The sequence below is a fragment of the Leptodactylus fuscus genome, chromosome 3, assembly GCF_031893055.1.
Source record: "Leptodactylus fuscus isolate aLepFus1 chromosome 3, aLepFus1.hap2, whole genome shotgun sequence".
NCBI classification, from domain to species: Eukaryota; Metazoa; Chordata; class Amphibia; order Anura; family Leptodactylidae; genus Leptodactylus; species Leptodactylus fuscus.
The window spans coordinates 201,743,517-201,752,232 of NC_134267.1; positions in this window are offsets into that span (position 1 = coordinate 201,743,517).

An 8,716-nucleotide genomic window follows, 5' to 3' on the forward strand; every position below is an offset into this window, starting at 1 on the left:
CTGGGCATAATACTGTGTGCAGAGGCCACTGTGGGGCATAATACTGTGTACTGGGGCCACTATGGTGCATAATACTGTGTGCAGGGGCCACTATGGGGCATAATAGAACGTGCAAGAATGTGGGGGGGTCAGTCGTTGGGGTCTTCTACGTCGGTCGGGGGGGGGGGGGGCACATGTCAAAAGTTCACCACGGGGCCCAGCTATTCCTAGTTACACCACTGAAACCCTCAACACCTCCTGCCACCTCCAACTCAGGAAATCCATCAAATCTGCTCCTCACCCCTGGAACCACAAAGTTGCTAGTTCATGCCCTCATTATTTCCTGCTTAGGCTTCTGTAACATTTCCTTCCATGGCCTCCCTGCAAATACTCTTGTCCCCCTCCAGTCCACCATAAATTGTGCTGCTCGTGTAATACATCCCCCCCCCCTCTTCATCGTCCACTCCCCTTTGCCATCACTTCACTGGATTGCCCAGTGAATACAGTTTAAAATACTAACGCTGACATACAAAGCCATCCACAACCTATCCCCTCCATATACCGTATGTCTAAATTTAAACTAAACTTAATCTCCCACTACATGACCACACTACCTACCTCTGCTCTTATCCGCTCTTCACACAACCATCTCCAAGATTTCTACCGTGCATCCCCCATACTTTGGAACTCATTACAAATACACATAATACTAACCCCCACAGTCACAGGCTTCAAGAAGGTCCTGAAGACTCACCTATTCAGGAAGGCCTACAACCTCCAATAACGCTACTATCGCCACACCACCATCTGAACAGTCTCTCCCCTCACCTTCTGTCTCTATCCCTCTTCCCTCATAGAATGCAAGCCCTTGTGGGCAGGGCCCTCTATCATACTGTGCCAGTCGGTCACTATTAGTATTATATTTGCTTTGAATATTTTTTATACTGTATGTAGCAATATGGAATTAATATAAAAATGTACAGCTCTGTAGAATTAATATAATAATTAATATAATAATAACCCTGAAGTCTTCCTTCTTTCGTCTCTTACTTTGCTGCTATGAACTCCTAGTATATCTTCTTTTTCTCAGTATATGTGTGTCTACTTCTGTAATATATTACTGTTTTATTATTCTGTATATCTATTACTATGCTGCTGTAACATACTGAAATGTCACCTCTGTGGGACTATTAAAGGATTATCTTAATGTAGAGCACCATGGAATTAATATGATAATGTAAAGCAACATGGATTTACTGGTGCTATATAGATAAACAATAGAGATGAGCGAGTACTGTTCGGATCAGCCGATCCGAACAGCACGCACGCATTGAAATGAATGGAAGCACCTGGTACTTCCGCTTTGACGCTGGCCGGCCGCCCGCGTGCTGGCTACGTCCATTCATTTCAATGCCTGCGTGCCGTTCGGATCGGCTGATCCAAACAGTACTCGCTCATCTCTAATAAACAATAATACTAATTTCAAGACAAGTAGAAACATTATTACCAGATACTTACACATACAGATATAGCAAAAAGTTCTGAGACCGACACTGATTTTAATTTCACTCAGTTTGCTGCTTCAGTGGTTTTACCACTTTTAGTCTGGGCCCATCGCTGAGAAAACGTGGCGTTTTACATTACCTGCAAAGTGGATGGGATTGTGGCTAATCCTATACACATAATGCAGTAAAAAATCTGCTGCGGAAATGCTGTAATTTTCCATATAGGTATAATAAAAGCAGAAAGTTCGCAGAGGAAAACTCTGCAGTTTTTCTTTGAAAAAGACTGCAGAAAAGAATTGTGATATGTTTCCTCTGTACCATATTTTACGGACTATAAGGCGCACTGGACTATAAGGCACATTGCCTATGAGCGCCTTATAGTCCGTCTCGGTTCATATATAAGGCGCACTGGACTATAAGGCGCAGTCCGGTGCACATTATATGTTATTGAAAGCGGCGGCAGGCAGACTTTGCCAGCGGCCGCTTAACCCCCCGCGTGCCAGCCGCTTCTATTGGAAGCGCTCGGCAGGCGAGGAGGGGCTCTATCAGCAAAATCATGCTGATAGAGCCCAACCGTAAAAGTTATATCAAACTACCCCCCGTTTTAACATAAAACCCTGAAACAGAATGTGAAACTTACCGTACGGTGCAGGGTGGGTGGGCATTCAGGCCTCCTCTTCCTCCGTTGTTCTGTCCTCCTCCTCCGTCGCTCGCGAACTGATAATGGCCTGGGCGCATGCGCAGTAGCCGTAGTAGAAGCATTATGATATTGCGCATGCGCCCAGGCCATTATCAGTTCGCGAGCACCGGAGGAAGTGGTCAGGACATCGGAGGAAGAGGAGGCCTGAATGCCCGCCCGCCCACCCTGCACCGCTCACCCTGCACCGCTCGGTAAGTTTCACGTTCTGTTTCAGGGTTCTGTTTCATGCCGGCGTGACAGCAGGGCTGCCGGACACTTCCCATTCATTTCTATGGGAGCCGGCATGCGAGCGCTCCCCATAGAAATGAATGGACTGCTTTTTTCCATTCATTTCTATGGGAGCCGGCATGCGAGCGCTCCCCATAGAAATGAATGGACTGCTTTTTTCCATTCATTTCTATGGGGAGCGCTCGCATGCCGGCTCCCATAGAAATGAATGGGAAGTGTCCGGCAGCCCTGCTGTCACGCCGGCGTGTACGGCTGTGATACACGCTGGCGTTCCGTAGTGTGAATGCACCCTTACAGTGCCTTTTATGTATGTATGGAAGCGGCACGCAGACTTTGCCGCCGCTTCCATCCATATATAAGGCGCACCGGACTATAAGGCGCACTTACGATTTCTGAGGAAATCATAGGTTTTTATGTGCGCCTTATAGTCCGGAAAATACGGTAGTCTTTTTGCAGAGTTTTTCATCTGTGGCTCATTACGTGGAGCCTTAGCCTTAGGAGTGGGCATTAACTCGTTGGAAATCTTCAACAAACATGAATCTAGGGGCAGCAATCTGTTTCAATGACAGCTGGGAATCTATTCAAGACTCCCTGACCTGTATTCAGTATACTGCCATATGTAGTCTATAGTAGAAGTGAATGGACTTCCCCATATGCTGCAGTTGTATTACATTCTATCGCACTGGTGATCAGACCCCTTTTTCATACAAAAGGAAATAAACAAATGCATTAGATATCTCCATGTCCATCCCGAACTCTACACACATAACAATATTTATTCCATACAAAGGAAAAGAAGTTAAAATTTTTATTTTGACTTGTCCACAAAAATTTAATCTAAAAAGCAGTCAACCTAAGCACTCCTGATAAATGTTATCCTGCATTCTATGCACTTAGTATCTATACATTCAGAAATACCAGCTGATGGCAGCCTCAACACTTTCTATTTCCCCAGAGATTGTAAGCTCTTGTGTCCAGGTCTCTTATTTCTATTGTGTGATATGTTAATAATTTTATTGCATTGTAATATTTGATATTGTCTGTACCCTTAGATTTGTAAAGTATGCATAATATGTTAAAAGCAAGTAATCCCAAAACTCAACCAACCCAGGAGTCGGAGGAGAAGACAAAAACAGAAGGAAATAATAGAAATAATCTTGTCATGAACTGATCTTCCATTAAACAATAGCTCATAGTTTTATTATTGGGCCAAGATTCAAAGTCAAAAATTTGTTTTACCAGTTTACACCTTTACAGATTGGTGAAGTTACAAAGAAAAACCCAGTTTCCAAAAATAGGTCTGCGAACAATAAATAGTCTGTCTATAAACTTAGAGTCTTGTGTGTTCTGCTATTCATGTTTTCTCCCAGTAAACATATTACTGAATTTCAGAATATATTGTACTAGTAGAATACCCACGGCTTCGCTCGCAGAAAATATGTTAAATTATTGGTTATTCTAGCTAAAGTAAAATTTTCGGTGCCACACGGAAATTGACATTTTTCAGAGCTACAGTAAATCTTTTTTTCCCCGTTAAATTTTTATTATTTCGGCACTTGTCCTAACATTGATGTGAACAACTTTTTTTTTTTCATTTCAACATTTTTATTGATTTTATACATATTATGTAGTATAAACTATTAAAACTATTTCTTATCAAAAATTAAAATTTATGCACCTTACGCAAACATATAAACGTCATGTCACGTGACATCCCAGATGTCATTGAAGAAGGCCGCCATCAGCGGGAAGAACAGCAAAGCCAGGGATAGGTAAGTAACAGTGTTTTTTTTATGTTTGTATCCCTCCTGGGTCTCTGAAAAGCCTCCAGAGTATAATTGTTCATGGGTGTCCACAGAGGAGCATAATACTGGGTGAAGGGGTCACAATGGGACATAATGCTGGGTGAAGGGGCCACTATAGGGTATAATACATTGTGCAGGGGACACTATGCGGTATAATACTGTGTGCAGGAATGCGGGCAAGTGGGTCGGTCGGGGTCTTCAGCATCGGGGGGTGGCCATGTCAAAGGTTCGCCACGGCGTCACTTCATTTCTAGTTATGTTACTGATTTACACCCAATTAACAACATAGTGCAACCCTTCCGCTCTCTCTAGTGTAATCTATAAGTAGTTCATAGACAAAAGAGTAAAATTGGTTTACAGTTACACAACTATCTATTGTAGAGCTTCAGTGATGAAAGCTCCCTGTATAGTAAGCAATAATGACAATCTTACTATGGGACAGTTTTTGCCTAACCAATATTGCTGCTCAGTAAGGCTGTTTTCAGACTATAGTAACACTACAGTCTCCGGGCCGTGGTTTCTACATCTCCATAGATTTCTATTGAGCCTGCAAAATTCACAGCTTTGTGCACAAAGAAGTCTATGGAACCGCCAAATCCATGGTCTGGAGGCCCATGGAAAATACTGCAGTGTGCACGCAGCCACTAAGGATACCAGACATGTTTTGTCAGTGCATGCATGCGTGTACATGTGTGTGATCCATGCGTGTGTGCATGCACGTGTATATGGTCCATGTATAAGTATGCGTGTGTGTGTGTGTACATATGTGTGTGTGTGATCCATATGTATGTATGCATGTGTGCATGCACGTGTGTGGTCCGTGTATATGTATGCATGTATGTGCGCGTCGCGTATGATCCATGTGTTTCTGCATGCACAGAGTGTCCATGCGTGCGGTAGTTGTGTGTGAGTACGCATGTGCTCTGTTCGTCCGTGTGTGCAGTGTGCATCTATTTGAGTGTGTTTGCGTGCATGTGGGGTCCGTGCGTGTGGTGTACATGTGGTATTTGTGGGGTGGTATTGTGGAATTCGTGGGGTGGTGTGTGTGTGTTGTGTTTGTCTAGAGTGGTCTGGTGTGTGTGTGGTGTGTTGTGACATTTGTGTCGTGTTGTGCTTGTGGGTTTGGTGTATGTGTGCTGTCTGTGTGATGATTATATGGTCTTTGTGACATGTTTTTGTGTTGTGTGTGGAGGTGCGGCCCCTTTAGCAGCAACTCTTTTGCGCCGTCGCTATAATCCATCCCTGTCAGTCACGACTGTTGTCTTCCCCTCAGCGCTTTCACTTTCATTTTTCCTCATTATAAGTATAGGGCCTAGCTTTGGGGGTCCCAATCTCATGACAGGAGGACGCTCGCGAGATGTAACGTGCGCAGTATTCTGCTCCTGTGGGTGGAGATGGGGCGTGCCAAATTTCACCCAAATCAGACGAGAACTGTGGATTTGTATAGAGCAGACTACTACAGATTTTGAGTTTCATATACTGTATATAGATTGTAATGTTACAGTATGTAAATAGGGGCTAATACATCAATCTAATAACTTCTGATATACAGGCAGAATCATATCCTATGGATCATTTCCACCTTGCACAGTTAGGAGGATTGATATTTGATATTGGATAAAGGAATTGTAGTCTATGGACTAAATTATAAGTTTTTTGGACAATATAAGGTAAGGCATTGTCTACTGATAGCAGTTACAAGTATCTTCTACCTCCCTTTCTCAAAGTTTCCTCGATTTAAGTCAATCTCTTTTTAGTTTACATAACAATCGGTTTCCTCCTGTATGTAAGGAATTGGACATCAAAAGTTCCAGCAATGCAAAAGGGTGAATGGAAAACATTTTATTTTGTGATGTGTATTGCAGTTGCAAAGAGAATTCATGACTGAGGTTCCAATATTATTTTCTCATGCCTTCCAAACAATCTGAGGGTCAGTTCACACAGAGTTTTTTGGCGAGGATTTTGTCGCTGAATCATAAGCAAAAATCATATAAAACGGAAAAAGGAACCTATTGAAGTCAATGGGAGGCTTGTTTTTTCAGAACTGAAATTCCACACCAAATTCCTCACCATTTTCCTCCGTGTGAATGGACCCAGAGGAAAAATGCAAATCCTTATCTTCAAAAATACATTCTAGTTGCAGATCAATAAAGTATTGTACAAGTGGGAAGTTGTGGTAAAGTGATTGATAGAGAACATATGTTTTACTTTATTCATTTTCTTTTAGTATTATAATTTATTCGAATTTCCATCTATGCACAGCAAACAGTAGTAACATTATACAACAGTCATGACTTAGAATAGTATGATCTTAGAAGGTAAAGCCCCCACACCCAGCCACAAATGATCTATGCATTTCTGAAAAGGAAATAAAGTTCTTATTGGGGTGGAATGTGAGAAAGTTTGGACAACTTATTTAACCCTGACACTTGTTTCCATCACCAGGGAAGTTTAATTAATATGAGATTTTTCCTACTTCCTTTCACCTAAAAAATGGCGGTGTCTTATAGTAAATTACATGTTATAGTCTGAAAAAAGTGTAATTTTATGGATCAACATGGACAGAATTATTAGAGATAAGTGAATATGCTCGATTGAACACCTCGGCCGCATAGCTCCCGGCGCCAGGGAAGGTGGGAGGGGCAGTAAAAATTTGATGCCACGGAAGAGTTTTTGCAACAGGAAATTTGATTTGGGAGGTATTCAATTGAGCATATTCACTTACCTCTAATAATTACCGTATTTTTCGGACTATAAGACGCACTTTTTCCCCCCCAAATTTCGGAGGAAAATGAGGGTGCGTCTTATAGTCTGAATGTGGGTTTGCAGCATGGCCGCGCTACTGTCACCGCTGGTTTTCTTCAGCGGCAGTAGCGCGGCAATCTGCAGGCCCCGGCAGCTAAGACACTCCCCGGCATCTGCTCTAATAGACCGGTGGATGCCGGGGAGTGTCTTAGCTGCCGGGGCCTGCAGATTGCCGCGCTACTGCCACCGCTGGTTTTCTTCAGCGGCAGGAGTGTGACAATCTGCAGGCCCCGGCAGCTAAGACACTCCCCGGCATCCACCGGTCTATTAGAGCAGATGCCGGGGAGTGTCTTAGCTGCCGGGGCCTGCAGATTGCCGCGCTACTGCCACCGCTGAAGAAAACCAGCGGTGGCAGTAGCGAGGCCATGCTGCAAACCCACTCCTCCTCCGCAGGTCCCGGCAGTCAGTTAGGCGAGGCCTAACAGGAGCCGGCCTGTTCCGATGACAGCCGGGAGCTAATGAAGGCTCCCAGGCCTGTCATCGCTATATATTACTATCGCGGCTGGTCTATGACCCTCCGTGATAGTAATGTATAGAATCTCCCATAGATGGCAATACACTTGTATTGCCGTCTATGGGACTTGCAATCAAATGATTGCAGGTTCAAGCCCCCTAGGCGGGGGATATTAAAATAGTAAAAAAAAAAAAAAAAAAAAATCCCACTTAAAAAAATATAATAAAAAATAAAATAAATAAAAGTTCACCTCCTTTCCCTAGAATACATATAAAAGTATAACATTACTGTGAAACATACACATTAGGTATCCCTGTGTCTGAAAATGCCCGGTCTACTAATATTTTTATGTACAGTGAACGTCAAAATCAAAAGTGCTAAACCGCCGGGTTTTTCTCTCTGTTTTGCCTCTGAATTAAATAAAAGGTGATCTAAGCAATAAACATTTCCCAAAATGGTATATCTAAAAAGTACACCTGGCCCCACAAAAAAAACGCCCTATACATCCCCGTACAGCTGCAGGGTCACCTGTCAATGTGGCCTTGCAGCTGTTCCAAAACTACAACTCCCATATATTAAATATTTTACCATTTTTTGCCTGAAAATTTTTTTTCCCTATTTTTCTCCTCTAAAACCTGGGTGCGTCTTATAGTCCGAAAAATACGGTATGTTTTTCGCTATTGAGAGTCAAGAGATAACTGGCTGATATGAATTATATGATTTTTGCTAATCTCCCTTTTGCTGGTGTGGCTTTTTTTTGGTTCAACAGCTAAAAGAGGTTATCCAGCAACTTATAATTGACAGCCTATGCTTAGGACAGGCCACAAATATCTTATAGCTCAGCTTCCTTTAACTTTAATGGGAGCTGAGCTGCAGTACCAGCACCCGACCACTACACAAATCAAGGACCCGACTCTTTCCAGCCCTGTGTTGTGTACAGTATGGACATTGAAAGCAACCCGTTTCAGCTGATCCATGCTAAGGAGAGGCCATAAATACCAGATTCCTGGAAATCCCTTTAACAAAGTGTAAATGTATGTTGTGTAACAAAGCCAACACATATTTGCATTATGAGATCCATTTGGAAATATAAAAAAAACACAAAAACTTGGTAATCTTCAGTAGTTGATACCTTTTTAATGGCTAACTCATAATGATGACAAATGGCTAACGTTTCGGAACGTTAGGCTCCTTTCTCAAAGTAAATTTAAAAACATTTTTGAAGAATGCATATATATAT